This window comes from Lactuca serriola, chromosome 5 (genome assembly GCF_051521515.1).
Source record: "Lactuca serriola cultivar US96UC23 chromosome 5, Lser_US96UC23_V15, whole genome shotgun sequence".
Lineage (NCBI taxonomy): Eukaryota > Viridiplantae > Streptophyta > Magnoliopsida > Asterales > Asteraceae > Lactuca > Lactuca serriola.
Window position 1 is genome coordinate 269,368,090 of NC_136412.1, and position 20,185 is coordinate 269,388,274.

At 43.2% G+C, this 20,185-nt stretch overlaps 1 non-coding gene across 1 annotated transcript; it reads left to right on the forward strand.

Annotated features, from left to right (window-relative positions):
• Positions 1-10,881: 10,881 nt before the first annotated feature.
• On the forward strand, positions 10,882-10,988 carry LOC145055867 (small nucleolar RNA R71). Its single transcript, XR_013685416.1, has one exon. It is a non-coding gene; the product is annotated as a small nucleolar RNA R71 (small nucleolar RNA).
• Positions 10,989-20,185: the final 9,197 nt, after the last annotated feature.

Sequence of the window (20,185 nt, forward strand, 5' to 3'; positions counted from 1 at the left end):
ATGCATGAGAAGTTGAGCACATTTCGTGCTGAGATGGCGGTCATGATGGGGTCGCGCACACTCACCTTCAGGGAGTTCCGGGATTGTGGAGCTCCAGACTACCATGGGGCACGGGACCCCATTGTGAGTACTAGGTGGTTGGCAGATGTTTCCAATGCGTTCTGCACCAGCAGATGTCCCGAGGGGGACAAGGTCAGATTAGCATCCTGTCTTCTGAAGGACAAGGCACGTGACTGGTGGGAGGAGGTTGGGCATGGTATCGGAGATGACACAGCACTTGATGCTATGACTTGGGCTGATTTTACCACCAGGTTCAGAGCCGAGTTTGCACTAGTTATTGAGGTGAAACAGTTAGCCAGAGAGTTTCAAGACCTTACTCAGACTACAGAGACAGTGACATAGATTGCCGCCAAGTTCAGAGAGAGGGCTCTTCTTGTTCCTCAGTACGCAGCTGATGAGGAAATGAAGAAGGCCCGTTATCATGAGATGCTGCGGAGTGACATCCACCAGTTTGTGAGCCGATCCACCTGTAAGACGCTGGATGATATGATTGTGAGGGCGAGAGAGAGAGAGAGAGAGAGAGAGAGAGAGAGAGAGATTGATCTTGAGATGGAGAAGAAGAGGAAGCCGGAGGTGACTTGCGGTACAACGAGTTTGGGCAAGAAGCCTAAGGTTTCGGATCATAGGTCCAGAGGTCACCATAGCCACGGTCAGTGTGGCAAATGTGGGAAATTGCACGATGGGGCGTGCAAGGTAGGGAGTTTCGGCTGCTACAAGTGCAATCGGACGGGGCATATGAGCAGAGATTGTTCAGCTTCTATCACTGCCACCGCAACATTAGATCTGATTTGCTTCCATTGCAATTAGAGGGGACATAAAAATTCCTAGTGCCCGAGCTTAGACGCAACGGTGAAGATGTCAGCACCTACCCCAGCTACATTGAGGATTATAGACGGTCGTCAGGGCCGGGCCGAGGCGCCAGTGGCGAAGAGTAGAGCTTTTCAGATGATAGCAGAGGAGGCGTGAGCGACTCCTGACATGGTGACGGGTATGTAATTTCCTTTTATCTTTGCATTTATTATTTATTGTTTCTAATGTTATATGTTTGCGTATAGGGTCGTTCTTAGTGAACGACATTTCAGCTACAATGTTATTTGAGTCGGGGCTACCCTATTGCTTGTCTCTCTTGTGCATAGCAAGGGGTTTAGCAGAGCTCCAGGGGAGCTGGATTGTCCACTCGAGGTGGAGATAGCCGATGATAGGACCGTCAGGGTCACGAGGGTGCATAAGGCATGCTCGTTGCAGTTATTCGATGAGCAGTTTTCGGTAGACCTGGTCCCTATTCCTTTGCGAGGACACAAGGTCATAGTAGGCATGGATTGGCTAAGCCCCATTGGGGTGCTGATTGATTGCGAGTTGCAGCTAGTGAGGGTTCACATTCCCAGTGAGGGAGAGTTAGTGATTCAGGTCGAGAGGCAACAGCACGGACCGATTCTTTGTTCAGCAGCGAGAGCGAGGTGCTACTTCCAGCAGGGTTGCGCAGGTTATGTCGCATATGCGATGGACACCCGGGATAAGGGTAACACGACAATAGAGGATGTAGCAATGGTGCGAGAGTACCCAAACGTATTCCCATAAGAAATGCCTAGGATACCTCCGGAGAGACAGGTTGAGTTCAGGATTGATCTGGGTCCTGGTGCGGCTCCGATAGCCAAGGCACCGTATCGGTTGGCTCCTCCAGAGATGCAGGAGTTGTCTACGTAGCTGCAGGAGCTGCTAGAAAAGGGTTTCATCAGACTGAGTAGCTCACCATGGGGAGCCCCGATCCTGTTTGTAAAGAAGAAGGATGGCTCACACCGTATGTGTATAGACTACCGGGAGTTGAACAAGGTAACAGTGAAGAACCGTTACCCACTCCCGAGGATAGATGACTTATTCGATGAGCTTCAGGGAGCATCTTGGTTTTCTAAGATTGATCTGCGCTCTGGTTATCATCAGATGTGGGTTAGGGGTGAGGATGTTTAGAAGACAGCTTTTAGGACCCGTTATGGTCATTATGAGTTTATGGTGATGCGGTTTGGACTCACCAACGCTCCAGCCGCATTCATGGATCTAATGAACCGCGTATCCAGGCCGATGTTAGATCGGTCTGTGATAGTATTCATCGATGACATCTTGGTTTACTCCAAGACCCAATAGCAGCATGAGGAGCACCTAAGAGAGGTGCTAGAGACACTGAGGAGGGAGAGACTTTTTGCGAAGTTCTCCAAGTGCGAGTTCTGGTTGCACGAGGTGCAATTCCTTGGGCACCTCGTCAACCAAAAGGGTATTCTAGTGGATCCGGCCAAAATCGAGGTCGTAATGCAGTGGGAGGTCTCGAGGTCTCCATCTGAGATTCAGAGCTTCCTAGGATTGGTAGGGTACTACAGGAGATTCATCCAGGATTTCTCCAAGATAGCAGTTCCACTCACCCAACTAACCAAGAAGTCATTGGTGTTTCGTTGGGGGCCTGAGCAGCAGGCGACATTCGAGACTCACAGACAGTGATTGTGCGAGGCACCGATTCTGACCCTGCCAGAAGGAGTGGATGATTTTGTAGTCTACTGTGATGCCTCGATCACATGTATGGGAGTAGTGTTGATGCAGCAGGGGCATGTGATAGCTTATGCCTCTAGACAGTTGAAGCCTCACGAGGCTAACTATCTGACACATGATTTGGAGCTGGAGGCAGTGGTGTTTGCCCTCAAGATTTGGAGACACTACCTCTATGGGCTTTGTTGTACCATCTAACGGATCACAAGAGTCTGAGATACCTCATGGACCATCTGAACCTTAACATGAGACAACGTCAGTGGTTAGATGTGGTGAAGGATTACAATTGTAGATCCTTTATCACCCGGGGAAGGCCAACGTAGTGGCCGACGCCCTGAGCACCAAGGCGATAGCGGCCCCGATCAGGGATATATGCCTGAGGATGACAGTGATTACTCCATTGTTGGAGCAGATCAGGGAGGCACAGGTCGAGGGCCTCAAGGAGGAGATGCAGAAGTCTGAGAGGATCATGGGTCGAGTAGCTTCCTTTGATTATGACAGTCGGGGATTGTTGACCCTTCATGGGAGGGTTTGGGTACCGTACTGGGGTGGAGTACGGCAGGTGTTGATGGACGAGGCCCATAAGTCTCGATTTTCCATTCACCCAGGGGCGACGAAGATGTACAGAGATCTTCAACCCGACTATTGGTGGCCCTGCATAAAGCGGGATGTCGCCTGGTATGTGGAGAGATGCCTGCCCTGCAGGAAGGTCAAGGCAGAGCACCAGAGACCCCACGACAAGATGCAGCCATTAGACATCCCCGTATGGATTTTTGACCCATCATTGGAGGGTTTGGGTATCGTACTGGGGAGGAGTACGGCAGGTGTTGATGGACGAGGCCCATAAGTCTCGATTTTCCATTCACCCAGGGGCGACGAAGATGTACAGAGATCTTCGACCTGACTATTGGTGGCCCTGCATGAAGCGGGATGTCACCTGGTATGTGGAGAGATGCCTGACGTGCAAGAAGGTCAAGGCAGAGCACTAGAGACCCCACGACAAGATGCAGTCGTTAGACATCCCCGTATGGAAATGGGAGGACATTACCATGGATTTTATCACTAAGCTTCCTAGGACTGCACGGGGAGTGGATTCGATTTGGGTCATAGTGGATCGGCTGACCAAGAGCGCACATTTTATACTGATCCAGGAGAGCATATCAGTTGAGAAGCTAGCCGACATCTATGTGCGCGAGGTAGTGGCACGACACGGAGTGCCTGTTTCGGTAGTGTCAGATCAAGAAGTCCGTTTTACTTCCAGATTTTGGAAGCGGTTTCATGACGAGATGGGGACTTGATGTGCACAAAAGTACTCACTAATTTTAATATTTATAACCTAACAAACTTAACTATCTATGCACTTATAGGCAGTGTACCTAGTCAGATTACAGTATAGCTTGGGTAAGTCGGGTGTCGATCACAGGGAACGGTGTTCTAATTAATTTACTTACTATTAAATTAACCTAATTTATTAACAAATTTAATAAAGGGTTTTATCTAATTTTACAAGATCAGATGAACTTAAATCCAATTCAATAAGTAAAAACACATACTCTTGTTTAGATTGAATCCACTTTTCCCTTATGGCTAGCTAACAATTACGGATTACTAAGTTGGTTTTTAATTATATTAGTAATTTAGTTCTATCTTACCAATAATTAACTAATTCATGTCAAACCATGTATGTTCACACATAATTAAACACAAAACTAATTATAGTTGTAAATATGCTATATAAGATTTGTTGTGTAAACGCAATTATGATCACAATTCTCGTTCTCTAGCACAGCTAAACTTTTATTTATTCTAATTACTAACTAAGATTGTTCAATCCTAGCTCTAACAATTCAATGTTCACTAAATTATTAGGTACACAGGTTCATGCAGTTCAATGGTCACTAAGCTACACAGAACATGTAATTAAGCAATTATATAAACAAATATTAACATGCTAGGTCATACAAATCAAACACAAGCAAATTTTCACCAACTAAGCTTAATCCATAATCATATAACTATTCATAAGTTCAAAGCTTCATCTAGTTAAACAAGAGTAGCTAGATTCAGCTGCTCATCATAGTAGTTAAACTAACACAGCTAAAACTAATGAAAGACATGTTCTAAAAATAAACCTTTACTTCTTTTGGTGTTGAAAACCCTCTTCCAGAACCTTTCTTTCGTTCTTATTCGTCTCCTGGAACTCTTTTTCTTCTGCCAAAAGTCTCCCTTTTCGTAATAATCAGCAGAACTTATATAATCCTTAAAAACTCGCGCCACGTCGTGGCCAGGTTGCGCCACGTCGTGGGCTTCAAGCAATCCGTATCCTTCAAGGAAATCCTCCGCGTCGCGATGCTTATCTTCTGGAACACCCATGCCACGTCGTGGGCTTCATCGCCACGTCGTGAATTTAGTTCTTATCGTGAATTTATTATTTTCTTGTCTTCCAAGCCTCCCATGTTCCCCATTTTGCCACCTTTGGTCCCTTTCTTCGAAAATCCTTTGTATTAACTGAAAATAACAATTTAAACTCATAAGTATTATTATTCTAAACATATTATCAATTTATTAATAAAAATGTACTTAAATACTGCCTAAAAATAAGTGTAAATATGGCAATATCAAAATACCCCACACTTAGGCTTTGCTTGCCCTCAAGCAAATTTCAACTTAATTCTTAATTACTAAAACTACACAGAACAATCCGACTCTAGTTCAGCCATTATGCCAAAACCTCAACGCATGTATTTGTGTCTAAAATTCTCCTAAAGTACCCCCCCATACTTTAAATACTCACAATCTTCATAAACACTCGCCCACTTTTTCCGAACGATGCTCATTTTATGCAACCCTCCGAATCCATCCGCAGAAAACCTCCTAACCTCAAGGTATTTTTAGTTGAGAAACCTAAGCATACATAAACTAGAATTACAATTTTTCGATACCACTATGGAGCTCTTTTTCGGAATTCTTCAATTCTTTGACATTTGATCTCTAGTTTCTTTGAATTCACCACCATTGTTGATTTGACTTCTGGTATCTTCAATTTTCTTAAGAATTTTGATCTTTTGATCACTTTTCTTTCCGTAATTCTTTCTCTCTTTTGTTTTTTTTACACATGTACCCTTTTTTTTCACTCAAAACCTACATGCTTAAGCAGAGGCGCTCAACCACAACCTTTATTGGTTAATGATAATAATTTTCCTGGATACATTTCAGGTTTAGGCTGCTAAACATATTTCATCCCTCAAACCAAGCGGGGTTATGTTTTTGTTCCATGATTTCACTAAAATAAGGGAGGCCACAAATGCACTATAACGTGTATTGGCTCAACTAAACATTTGAACTTTCATCAGATCATCCCGCATAATACTAGCAATTATAGTTCAAATTATTATTACTAGATTCAATTAATTTTAATTGTAATTTCAAAATTTTCTAGCAATTTACTTTTTCTACCCCTACCCCACACTTATTTCATACAATGCCCTCATTGTATGTATAAAAACAAATCAAAATTAAAGATAAGGGAGAAAAAGGAACAGACTCCCCTGGGATAGTGGCGTGAGCATCTCCAAAAGCGTGGACAATGTACAATTGGACTTCCAAAAATAGAAACTTGGTGTAGAACTGGTTGAATACGTAAATAAACCACGAACCGAACTCAAAACGTCAATTCGTCAAAGTGTGTATTTGTAAGGAAAAATGTAGCAATGATAAACTGGATCACGTCGTGAAATGGGTTGAAACCGCGAACACCAAAAAGCTAAACTACTATAAATTGCAAGAGCGCCATGACGTGGCACAAGGAGTCCACGTCGTGGAAACTGAACCTCAGTAGAAAATGACTTGTTTGCTTTATTTACTCTAGCAGATTTGACCAATGGCTAACTGGTTTCCGACGCTTCTATGCAAATATATTTCCCAACTATAACCTCTCTCCTAATAGACCCCACACTTATCTTGAATTGTGGTTCCGACTCACGACTCTAAGCTTCTTTGACTAGACAAACACGACTCGAAAGTTAACCTTCTATGCTCCTTAGAATTCCAACGCTAATCTGAAAAATTAGATCAACCCAAAAGAAAAATAAAGTAACATAATAGTCTTAATAAAGTTTTACATCACACACTAAGTTAACATAAAAAAAAACTACTCAAAAACAGAACAAATAAAATCAATCATCATCTTGATCTTGTGCTCCACTCGGCCCTGCTCCATCATCTTGCGGACGCCATAGCTCCTCCCATGTCGGAAAATAGGGATACTGTGGTGGCATAGAAGGTGGTCGGGTCACACCCAAATGTGTATAGATACCCTCAGTAAGCTTGGTATGGTAAATAGCATGACCTCGTAGATTATCCAAATACGTTCCCACCCGACTCTGAAAAGGGTCGGTGGGCACTCCCTACACATACTGCGAAGCAGCATGCTCTCGTTCGACCTCTCCTCTAGCCCGCACATTCCGACGCCTCGGCCTGGCTGGTGGCTGCTGTCCCGGCTGAACTTCCTCCTGTTCGTCATCGATCGGTGGTATAACAAAGCGACCCCCGATATTCACCACCGTGCGCATCACACCCAAGACTTGAATGGTCAAGTCTGTGTCCGGGAATCGAGTGAGATTCCTCACAAAGTCATGGGTCAAAATTTGATATGACCTAGCCAGTCGAGTAACCAAATGCCCCCTAGTAATCGGGCTCCCAGGCCTAGAATTGGCCGCTTTCTTCCCTATAAACCTTGCCAACATATAAGGCAAATCACAACAAACCCCCGGGGTAATAAGTGTCCATAAAGAAAATAGATTCTGGATGGGGACCTTATCACCATGATGCTTGTGATTGATGGAAAACGTGATAAGGCGGTGCAAAAATCGGAAAACAGGATTCCGTATTTGTGACTCACTCGAGTCACGAGTGTTGTACTCATGGTTAGAAATGCCCCGCCAAAACTGCACATCCAAAGTACCCGGAGTAAAATCCCGCACACATCCAAGCAAGAAAGGAATAAAAAATGGAGATTGCGTCTCCACTTCCGTATAGAGCCCCATATGCCAAGCAAACTCCCGAAGACTACACTCACGATATACACCTCCAAGACGAAACACAAGTGCCCTATTGTAGGTGACATCAAGGGTGCGCTCTTCAAAACAAACGGTAGAGAAAAATTCTACCGACAATTCCCGGAACACGGGTTCTTGAATGGCGAATAAATTCCTCCAGCCGTGACAAGTGAACGAAAATTGATCTCCAACATAAGTCTTCGACCAATAACGGTCCAGCTCCACTACCATTCCCACTCTACCAAGCCATCCCCAATCAATAATTGGGGCTATTACAAACTCCCTATTGTATAACCATCCAAGCCGATTCTCGTAGGTTGTTAGCAACGGTCGGGGAATGTTTTGAGGAAACTGGTATAAAGGATGTATGCTTGCTACATCTATCGGGTCCTCTTCCTGCTGGACAGCTCGTCATGGTCCCATTCTGCAAACAAAAGCAAAGCAAAGCAGCAAACAAATAACACATTAAAACATATATAAATGGTCTGCCAGAAGTCACGACGTGGCTAGGATGCGCCACGTCGTGGGTCACGTCAAACCCAGATTCTGAATCGGTCATGTTTACGTGCGATTTCCATAAAAATAATTCTTGGGGTTTGTTCCTATGGACTTTTAAATAACATGCAAACTAAAATCGGACACTAGATTCAACCAATTTCCTGAATCATTCAAACCCTAATCACGAAAACTTGAAATTGGAAGAAGTAATTGCAAAATAATGAGTAAAACACATACCAAATGGAGTAATTAGCAAGATCTTGCAATGAATTTGGAAGAATAATAAGAAATTGGCAGTAGGGTCGTGATGTTCCCGTGAGCACGGCAGTCTTCCAAGTGGGGGATAAGGGGTTTCTCGGTCAAAGGGTTTTAAGCGATTGGTCCCCCCCTGATTTTTAAAGGTCACGACGTGGCGGGCTCTGCCCACGTCGTGGGCCTTAAATTTCCTAAGATCACGAATTATAGTTTAACCCACGACGTGGCTGGCTATGCCCACGTCGTGGGAGTTGTCAGATGCCAAATTTTAATAATATTCATCTTATTAACTAATTTCTTTGCAAATCATTCATTATTTAAAGTCCCCTACAGCTATTTCTCTGCTTATTACCGGTTTTTAGATGATGAATTGATGTCTTTCCTAATTAAAAAGAAAATAAAAAAAAGAAAAAAATTGCAAACCAAACTCGGGTTGCCTCCCGAGAAGCGCTTCTTTTTCTTGGAGTCTTGAGCTGGGCTCCGTGCCTTCTACGTTGACTCTTCGGAAGAGTCTACCACCTGGATCTTTTGTTCCTTGAACCGCCGTTTATAGGCTTGAACTCTCCTTTTATACGCCTTCTTTGAATTTTCTTTTTTTGCTTTTCCATCTTCTTCATGCTTTCGTTTTGTGCCCTTTGTGTGTTCCTTGCTCTCTATAGCGATCCCCTCTTCTTTCACCACCGGCCTTGTTACTTTTGAAGTGACTTCCTCTTCATCACTTGTCATTTCCTCGTCCTCTTTGCTCACCCAAGAAGGTGGGTTCTTGTAAGCTATGACTTCAATCAAATACGGAACAGATGCCCTTGGTTTTGTCCTCTTGTCTTGATGAACTACCTTTATCTCTTCTTCCATAAGCTTTTCCAACTCTTCTAGTTCATTCTCCTCATTAATCGTGAACACCTCTTCTTTATCTTCTTGAAAGTCATTTCTTATCCCGAAGACTTCTTGTTCATCCCCAACCCTCAAAGTGAGCTTTGACTCGCGGATATCAACCAGGGCACCAACAGTGTTAAGCAATGGCCGACCAAGGATTATCGGAACATCCGTGTCTTCTTTCATGTCCAAGATTACAAAATCTATTGGAAAAACAAATTTTCCAATTTTCACCAAAATATCCTCCACTATGCCTCGGGGTTGTGTCACCGAACGGTTTGCCATGTGGATCTTCATTTTTGTAGCCTTCATCTTCTGAATCTCCAATTTTTGATAAAATGAAAAAGGCATTAGATTAATGCTAGCCCCGGAATCGGCTAAAGCATTAACCTTCATTTTATTCCCAAACTCGCATGGAAGAGTGAGGCGTCCAGGATCCCCCATCTTTTCTGGTGTTTCTCCCAACACAACTTTTGAAATTTGCTCACTTAGAATTACTGTAGACTGCTTCTTTAATTGCCTTCGCGTATCTATCAAGTCTTGTAGTAATTTCTGGTTCTCGGACGCTTTGGATAAGGACTCAACAAAGGGAGTATTAATTGGAATCCTTTTCACATGCTTCACAAACTCTAAATGTTCCTTCTCCAGTTGACTAAGTGCTGCACGGGTGGGAAATGGCATAGGTGGATGATAATCTGGAATAGGCTCAAAAGATTTTTGCTCAGACTTGCGCCACGTCGTGGTCAGAGGTGTGCCACGTCGTGGCGATCCTGGTTCAGCATTCTCTCCATTTTCAATTCTTGATTTCTTGGGCTGCTGCGGTTGTTCTTCCAACGCCTCCAGGAACTCGGATATTGTATTTTCTTCAGTATCGATGGCCATTATGTGAGATTGGGCTTTTACTTCGGGATTCTTCGGGGACAATTTTTCATGGACTAAAGTGGCTAGTTGACCAAATTGTACTTCAAGGTTATGGATGGAGGCTTGCTGGTTTTTTATCAATGTTTGTTGTTCCATGATAGCGGAATCCGTGGCATCATGTCTCTTTTCCGAAGTCTCCATAAACTTCATCAAAATGGTCTCTAGGTCGGGTTTCTTCTCGATTGGTGGCTGCTCCTTTTGGTAAAAGCATCGACCTGTCTGCCTATACTTCTCTTCTTTTTGCTTTTTATACTCTTCATATGGCAGCCACTCCCTCTTTGGTTTCCTCCAGTCGTCATCAAACTTATCCCCACTAGAGTAGCACACTTGAGCTTTTCTGTTCCCAAACTCATCCATATTGCAGTCCTTGGTCAAGTGTGGACCACTGCATCGCTCGCACCCTACTCTTATGGCATGTATCGACTGGTCCATTTGTGTTATCCGGCAATCCATGTTATTTAGCATGGCCATGACAGCTGCAATGTCTTCAGTTTGGGCCCCTCCACCGCCTTTACTTCCGTCTTGCCTCGGGTTATGGTATTCGCGGGAGTGTTTCGCGAATTCTTCGATGAGCTCCTTGACTTCCCTTGGATTTTTCTTTGTCAACGGTCCTTGAGAATCAAGGAGTTGTCTTGTCATTACATTGACCTCATCATAAAAGATTGACATCTCTTGCTGCACATTTAGGTCATGTTGAGGGCAATTTCTGAGTAAGCCCTTGTACCGCTCCCATGCTTCGTATAGTGACTCCCCCGGTTGTTGCTCAAAGTTGGCTATCGCCTTCTTGAGTTTGGCTATCTTGGATGGCGGGCAGAACTGGTCCAGGAATTGCTCACGCATTTGAGCCCAAGTGGTGATTGTACCTGGTGGGAGTGCTTTTAACCACTCCTTAGCAGCTCCTTTGAAAGTGATGGGAAGCATCCTAAGCAAGACTGTACTTCTGGTGACATTTAGGACATTGAAGTAATCCGCAATGTCGTTGACTTCGTCTAGATGCTTAAAAGCATCCTCATGCTCCTTTCCAAAAAATGGAATGTCCTTCAGTGCTGTCAATATGTGTCCCTTCAGCTCGAATGTGGCAGTGGCAGGAATTGCGGGTTGGACTAACCCAGGACCCATATCATCTCGTATCCGCTTTTTGTATGCTCCCATGGACATTTCTTCAATTGCTGCCATCTCGTTCCTTGGCTCGTTTTCGGGTTCACTTGTGTGTTCTTCAAATTCTGGCTCGGTATCGCTTTCGGACTCGGTTTGCACGGGTGTGTGATCCAAATGTTCAAGATTGCTCTTGTGCTTCGCTGATGAACTGGACTCTCCTGTCTTCTTTCCCGACTTCCTAGAAAAGGCTGACTTCAATTCTTGCAAGGGCGTCTTTTTCTTGTGAAGTGCAGATTCGGGGTCTTCTAGTGGTGGCACCAAGTGTGTGTTTGAGCTTCTGGTCATGAACTCCTGCAACTTGCTAAACTAAAACGTAAAACTGAACTAAAATAAGAAAAACTAACTACCAACTAAAAAAAAATTTTAAAATTTTTTTGCCTGTCCACGTCGTGGCAAGTATGTGGCCACGTCGTGGACTCTGTAAAAAAAAAAAATTATTTTGCTGAAAAATTAACTTTTTGTGGCTGTGACTCCACAAGAAGGATCTATTAATTTAATGCAAATAAATAAACTAAAAACTAAGCCGTTCCCCGGCAACGACGCCAAAAACTTGATGTGCACAAAAGTACTCACTAATTTTAATATTTATAACCTAACAAACTTAACTATCTATGCACTTATAGGCAGTGTACCTAGTCAGATTACAGTATAGCTTGGGTAAGTCGGGTGTCGATCACAGGGAACGGTGTTCTAATTAATTTACTTACTATTAAATTAACCTAATTTATTAACAAATTTAATAAAGGGTTTTATCTGATTTTACAAGATCAGATGAACTTAAATCCAATTCAATAAGTAAAAACACATACTCTTGTTTAGATTGAATCCACTTTTCCCTTATGGCTAGCTAACAATTACGGATTACTAAGTTGGTTTTTAATTATATTAGTAATTTAGTTCTATCTTACCAATAATTAACTAATTCATGTCAAACCATGTATGTTCACACATAATTAAACACATAACTAATTATAGTTGTAAATATGCTATATAAGATTTGTTGTGTAAACGCAATTATGATCACAATTCTCGTTCTCTAGCACAGCTAAACTTTTATTTATTCTAATTACTAACTAAGATTGTTCAATCCTAGCTCTAACAATTCAATGTTCACTAAATTATTAGGTACACAGGTTCATGCAGTTCAATGGTCACTAAGCTACACAGAACATGTAATTAAGCAATTATATAAACAAATATTAACATGCTAGGTCATACAAATCAAACACAAGCAAATTTTCACCAACTAAGCTTAATCCATAATCATATAACTATTCATAAGTTCAAAGCTTCATCTAGCTAAACAAGAGTAGCTAGATTCAGCTGCTCATCATAGTAGTTAAACTAACACAGCTAAAACTAATGAAAGACATGTTCTAAAAATAAACCTTTACTTCTTTTGGTGTTGAAAACCCTCTTCCAGAACCTTTCTTTCGTTCTTATTCGTCTCCTGGAACTCTTTTTCTTCTGCCAAAAGTCTCCCTTTTCGTAATAATCAGCAGAACTTATATAATCCTTAAAAACTCGCGCCACGTCGTGGCCAGGTTGCGCCACGTCGTGGGCTTCAAGCAATCCGTATCCTTCAAGGAAATCCTCCGTGTCGCGATGCTTATCTTCTGGAACACCCATGCCACGTCGTGGGCTTCATCGCTACGTCGTGAATTTAGTTCTTATCGTGAATTTATTATTTTCTTGTCTTCCAAGCCTCCCATGTTCCCCATTTTGCCACCTTTGGTCCCTTTCTTCGAAAATCCTTTGTATTAACTGAAAATAACAATTTAAACTCATAAGTATCATTATTCTAAACATATTATCAATTTATTAATAAAAATGTACTTAAATACTGCCTAAAAATAAGTGTAAATATGGCAATATCAGGACTCGTCTTTATTTTAGCACCGCTTTCCACCCCCAGACGGACGGGCAGACCGAGAGGATGATTCAGACTCTCGAGGACATGCTCCGGGCATGTGTTCTATATTTCGGTGGTAGTTGGGATACGTATCTTCCACTAGCGGAATTTTCATATAACAACAATTACCACGCTAGTATTGATCGTCCTCATTTCGAGATGCTTTATGGAAGGAAGTGCAGGACCCTGATTTGTTGGGGCGAGGTCGGTCAGCGAGTGATCGGGAGCACCGTGGTGGTGCTCAACACCATACAGTTGATCCAGCAGGTTCGTAGCAGACTGCAGACTGCGCAGAGTAGGCAGAAGAGTTACGCCGAAAGGAGGCATTCGGACTCGGATTTTTAGGTGGGCGATATGGTCCTCCTGAACGTATCACCTTGGAAGCATGTTATCAGGTTTCAGAAGGGGGGCAAGTTGGGCACCAGGTTCATTGGTTCTTTTAGGGTTTTGGCCTGGGTGGGTCGGGTTGCTTATTGGTTGGATCTTCTGGCAGAGCTTAGCCAGATCCACAACACTTTCCATGTTTCTCAGTTGAGAAAGTGTTTGGTGGACGAGTCAACAATTGTACCCATGGAGGATATTCAGGTTGATAGCAGCCTGAATTATATAGAGAGACCAGTTGCGATCTTAGATCGAAAGACGAAGACCTTGAGGAACAAGGTGGTTCAGTTAGTGAAGGTGCAGTGGCAGCACCGAAAGGGTTCAGAGTGGACGTGGGAGTCCGAGGGGGACATGAGGGAGCATTATCCAGAATTATTTTCAGATTCAGCAGCAGCAGCAGACTTCGAGGACGAAGTCTAAGATAAGTGGGGGAGAGTTGTAACGCCTCATTTCTGGTATGTGATTTAAATAAATTATTTCCATTTCTTAAGGGGTACTTGACGAGTCTGTAGCCCGACTCGTCGAGTAGAGACGGGACGATCACGCAAATTGAGTTGTCTACTCGACGAGTCCATACGCTGGGACTCGGCGAGTCCGCATGTCTCGATGAAGCCCTGATTTTAAGGGTTTGCACCTTATTTAAACACATTAATGCGCCCCAACCTCGCCTCCATCACCCTCAGAGAATCCTTTACCGAACCCTAGCCCCCTTAAAGAGTGTATGAGTGATTGTTACTTTTTGAAGGAACTTTTGGAGCAAATAGAAGAAGAAGAAGGTTGAAGAGTTCAAGGAAGAGGAGGTAGATCCAGAACACACTCATTTGTGGTCATCTTTTCTAGTATTAAAGTCTCCATCTTTCTTATTAATCTAGTAGATCTTGTTTGTCTCCAAATTGTTGCTCTTAAGCCCAAAAACCCCAAATCCTTTGTGATAAAGCCTTATGGTCGGGTTATACTTCAGATCTGGACCCTCATTACATTCTAGAAATGTAAAGTTTTAGTTGTGGTCATGATTGAGGTCCCTTTTGAGCTTGGAACCCCATTAAGAGCTTAGATTTGGCATTTGAAGCCTTTAAAGCCATACATGCATGTAAAGTTTGCAACTTTACGTGATAAGCATGCCTTAGAAGCTTGGATCTGTGATTTGGAGCCGATGCAGGGCTCAAATCAAGTCTGTATGGAAAAAGGACTGAATGGACTCGGCGAGTCGCAAGGTTGACTCGGCGAGTCATATGAAGATAGTCGTGGACTCCACGAGTTGGATGAGCAACTCGACGAGTCCGATGAAGATAGTCTTAGACTCGACGAGTTGTTCATACAACTCAGCGAGTCAGATGTGTTTTCCCGATTAAAGTAGAGTTTGAGTGAAATAGCTTCATTCCTTCTTACTTACACGTAAAGTTAGCAACTTTACGTGTTCAGATGGTTCCAGGAGCTCAGATCTACGAGTTAGATGATCTGGAATGGATTAGAATCGATTTTATGAAATCTGCACGTTAGGACTCGGCGAGTTGTTCTTCGGACTCGACGAGTCGAGTCGCGCGTCCCCTCTCTTCTTCGATTTGTGAGTTCAGGGTGAATCAGTGAGTGGGGAAGGGACTCGGTGAGTTAAATTCAGAGTTAGTAATGGAGGGACTCGGCGAGTCTGCGCCCTGACTTGGCGAGTCCGGTCAACTAGAAGTTGACTTTGACCAGGGAGTTGACTTTAAACAAGGGTAAAACAGTCATTTTACCGTGAGGGCATTTATAAGTACCTGATTTATTGCTTTTGGGATTTGTAGCCGAACAGTTCTGGAGCAGTAGTCAACCACTTTTAGAGTTAGCATTTCAGCAGCCAGCATTACGAGGTGAGTTTCCTTCTAGTAGGAACGGGCCTACAGCCACAATGCCAACCCGTTTAGTTAGTAGTAGTTCCGGACCCAGGTCCGATGCAGTAGTTGGAGTGCTTGATGTCTTTGTGACTCAAGCATGTTTTGTGTTATGTGTTTCGGACTCCGGTTCGATGCAGTATGCACTATATATGTTCATGCCAGTTGATATGTTTATGTTATGTTGTGTTCAGTCAGTTCCGGGCATCGGTCAGATGCAGGGGACAAGGTCCCAGCCAGTTCTAGATTTCGGTCCGATGCAGTCCGTTTCGGACTTCAATCCGATACAGTTAGTTCCGGACTTCGGTCCGATGCAGTTTCCGAACTTCAGTCTGATGTAGAGGGCAAGGCCCTGGTTAGTTTTCGGACTTCATTCCGATGCAGTTTCCGTACTCGATCCGATGCAGTTTCCGGATTTCAGTCCGACGTAGTGGGCAAGGCCCAGTATGTGTGTTATATGTTATTGTATGATATACGGTATTTTGGGGGAGCTCACTAAGCTTCGTGCTTACAGTTTTTAGTTTTGGTTTTAGGTACTTCCGCTGGTAAAGGGAAGAGCTCGGGTTGATGACATCGCACACATCACAACTTCAGCTTTTTATCCTGGGAGTTTATTTCAAATACTATGATATGTTGATACAGTTCTCTTGTCATGACACATCTATTATAACTTTTTGGGATTTGTGACGTACGGTTTCATTATATATTATGGATGATTGTTAGCTTTTAGTACTATTTAAACAAAAAATTTTGGGTCGTTACACATCCCTCTTCATAATTGTTTAGACAAGCATGTGAGCTATCTAAAGAAAGGTGTATGAGTCTGAAAAGCTTAGATAAAGTTTTGTCGAAGCATCTCATATCAAGAAATCTGAACTTTGGTGATGAAAGTCAATAAAGTATTGACCTCTAGAAGTCGATTTCTAAGTACATGTCAAAACTAGTGGGAGCATAATTGTTATGCTAAATAATTATTATGCCAGTGGGAGCATAATCAATTATGATAAGTAATGTTAATTATAGAAATCAAAAGTTTCGCTTGGAAAAGGTTGTTTTGCTATAATTAAGGGAGAGGAGATTATACTTCGTTTCAATCCTAAAAGTTTAGATTGAGATTTCAATCATCTTTAGTCAAGGATATATATATATATATATATATATATATATATATATATATATATATATATATATATATATATATATATATATATATATATGAATTTTTTGTTGGAATGGTTCAACATAAGGGAATTCTATATATATTGCGTTCTCAAAATTCGATTATGATTACGGCATCCCTCTTCATAGTCGATTTTTGAAAACATGGCAAATAAAAAATATTATAGCAAAAGACTGATCTAGTATCATGTCTTTATGTGAGACATCATGAATCGTGTCCCATATGCTTCAAATATAGGATCGAAGTTTTTGTTCCTTTTAGTCCTTGGAGGATTAGAAGCGATATCTGGGCCCCTCGATGATTTTGTTTTGACCTATGTACCAGGCCCGGTCAGAACCTAATTGATGTGTTCAATTTTAGATCCATGTCAAACAAATCGGAAATCGGGAAACAAACTGTTGGACAATAAGTACGACGTTGTTCCATGTATTTGTCCGGCTGATAGCTTGAGAACAGAGGATTATATGATCACTTATCTAAAATGGCGCTTCATAGTTGAATAGAGCTTTGAAACCTACGATTGTCGGTTGGTTCCTAAAGTCATATCTGCAAATATAGTTATTAGACTTATCCAAGTGGGAGACTGTTGGATAAGGTGTCTAAGTCCATAACAATATTTGAGATGCACTTGACCCGACCCGGCATGGTCCATTTGGGTTGCACTTCACCCGAACAATTTGTATGGATAATATTTTGAGAATAGTATGTTTATGATTTATTAATATATTATAAGGTATAATATATTAATATGAAATCATATTATTTAATTAGTATTGATCTTAAATTTATTAAGAATTAATTTAGTGATCAAAAGGTGACTAATTAAATATGGGCTCTTGTATTTATATAGTGTGGGCTAATGTTTATTTAGTATGTGCGAGGCTTGCATGGGAGTCCATGGATGGACCATGGAGCTTTTAACCCATGTATCCTTGGAAAGGAAGAGTCATGGGTATTAGGGTTTATATGGATTTAACCCTAATCCTCCACACTATATAAAGGAGTCTTTGACACTTGATTTGGCACTAGTTGTGTGTGAACAAGAGTGGTGGCCAATTTCAAGAGTGTGCATTAATTTCTCAAGAGTTTTCCATGTTTGTGGTGATTTGTGATTTCCATTTGAGGTATCCACACTATTATTGCAAGGCTCTCAAACTCCAAGCAATCAACCACCACTAAAAGGTATGTCATTCTACTAGTACTCTTACGATTTAAGTTCCCCATGCCATGCTAGTTAGGATGTAAACCTTGGAAATTCTTATTTGCATGTATTTTAGAGAAAACATAGATCCAAGGTTTATAGGGTTGCATGTACACCATAGGAGTGTTAGAATGCTCAAAATCCATCAATAACACCACAAAATCCTCAACTCTCTCTGGAAGATTCAAGACTGGATCCTCGCATAGTCGCTGTCTGAGGGTCTCAAATGCCCTCCGCTGCTCGGGGCTCCACCAGAAATCCACCCCTTCCTCGTCAAACAAGTGAGGAGCACTACAATCTTGGAGAAATCATGTATGAATCTTCAGTAGTACCCTGCCCATCCCAAGAAGCTCCTGATGTCTTAGGGAGGTTTCGGAACCTCCCACTGCATAATCGCCTCGATTTTGGCCGGATCGACCAAAATTCTCTATTGGTGAATGAGGTATCCAAGGAACTGAACCTCTCATAACCAAAACTCACACTTCGAGAACTTGGCATACAACCACTCTCACCTCAAAACTCCTAATAGCTCCCGAAGATGCTCCTCGTGTTGCTCTCGGGTCTTTAAGTACACCAAGATATCGTCTACGAACATGATGACTGAGCGATTGAGCATCGGTCTGTAGATCCGATTCATTAGGACCATAAATATTGTTGGCGTGTTGGTGAGCCCGAATGGCATCACCACGAACTGGTAGTGTCCATAACGAGTCCGGAATGCGGTATTCTCCACGTCCTCCTCCCTAACCCTGACATGATGGTACCCGTACCTCAGGTCTATCTTGGAGAACTAAGATGCTCCCTACAACTGATCGAAGAGATCTTTTATCCTTAGGAGTGGATAACAGTTCTTCACTGTCAACTTGTTCAACTCCCGGTAGTCAATACACATCTAGTGTGAACCATCCTTCTTCATGACGAAGAGAATCGGCGCTCCCCATGGAGAACTGCTCGGACGAATGAACTGCTTACCCAACAGTTCCTGTAGCTGAGACGATAGCTCCTGCATCTCTGATGGTGCCAACCAGTACGATGCCTTGGCAATAGGGGCATCACCTGACTCTAGGGTGATCCTAAATTCGACCTGCTTATATGGAGGCACTCCGGGTAACTCCTCCAAAAACACGTCGGCAAACTCTTTGACCACTGGAACCCATGATACCGAACCCTGATCCCTGACCTGTGTATCCACCACATATGCTAGATAACTCGCATACCCGTGCTGAATGTACTGAAGAGCCCTGGCAGCCAAACAAAACCCTGATCTTGATCTGGTTCCCTTTCCGTAGACAATCAGGTCCTACCCACTTGGGGTTCGAACCACCACCCGCTGACCCTCGCATTCGATCATGGCACCGTAACGACTAAGCCGGTCCATCCCCACAATCACACATACATCCCTCATGGGAATCGAAACCAGGTCTATCGGGAAAGATACCCCAAAGATCTCCAATACGCAACCCTGATAGACCGAAGAAGCGGAAACGCCATGTTCGTTGGTGATAGAGACTTGCAACGGACACTCTAACTCCCCTACCGGTAGTCCGAACTCCTTACTGAATGACAGAGAAACAAAAGACCGACTCGCCCATGAGTCAAATAATACCAATGCAGGTAAGGAGTTCACTAAAAATGTACCTAATCACAGGTACAAACATATAAGCATAAAACAGATAATAATAGTAAGACAAGGGATAGAAACATACCAACAACCACATCCGGTGCTGCCCTGGCCTCCTCTGTCATAAGGTGAAAGGCGCGTCCTCGAGCCCTCGGGGCTGCTGCTCTACCCTGACTCCCGTCAGTAATCCTTAGTGTAGCCGGCGCTGGAGCTTGCGCCGGCTTGGTGGCTAGTAAGGGCACTGGGTCTTCAGATGGCCCACCTACTGCCTGCAATCTCTGGCAAGATGTCCCTGCTTGCCACATTTGTGGCACTCGCTCCCCGATCGACAAACCCCCGAATGAGCCTTCTCGCACTTCCCACAAGTGCGGCCTGTCAGACCTCCAGACCTAGGTATCAACGGTCTTGGACCGCTTCGACGCTGGTTGTGCCTGTGTTGGGGACTGCCTCTGCTCCCGTAACTATAACTCAATCTCTAGCTCACGCCGCCTAGCGACCTACTGTAACCCCAATAGTGTATCACATCGCTAGGTAGCAACAAACTGACATATATCAGTCTTGAGCATGCTCAGATAACATGTCATCTGAGCCTGCTCGGAAGAAAACTCCGGGCAAGACATCGCCCTCTCAGTGAACATGCGGGTGATCTCCAACACCGACTCCGTACC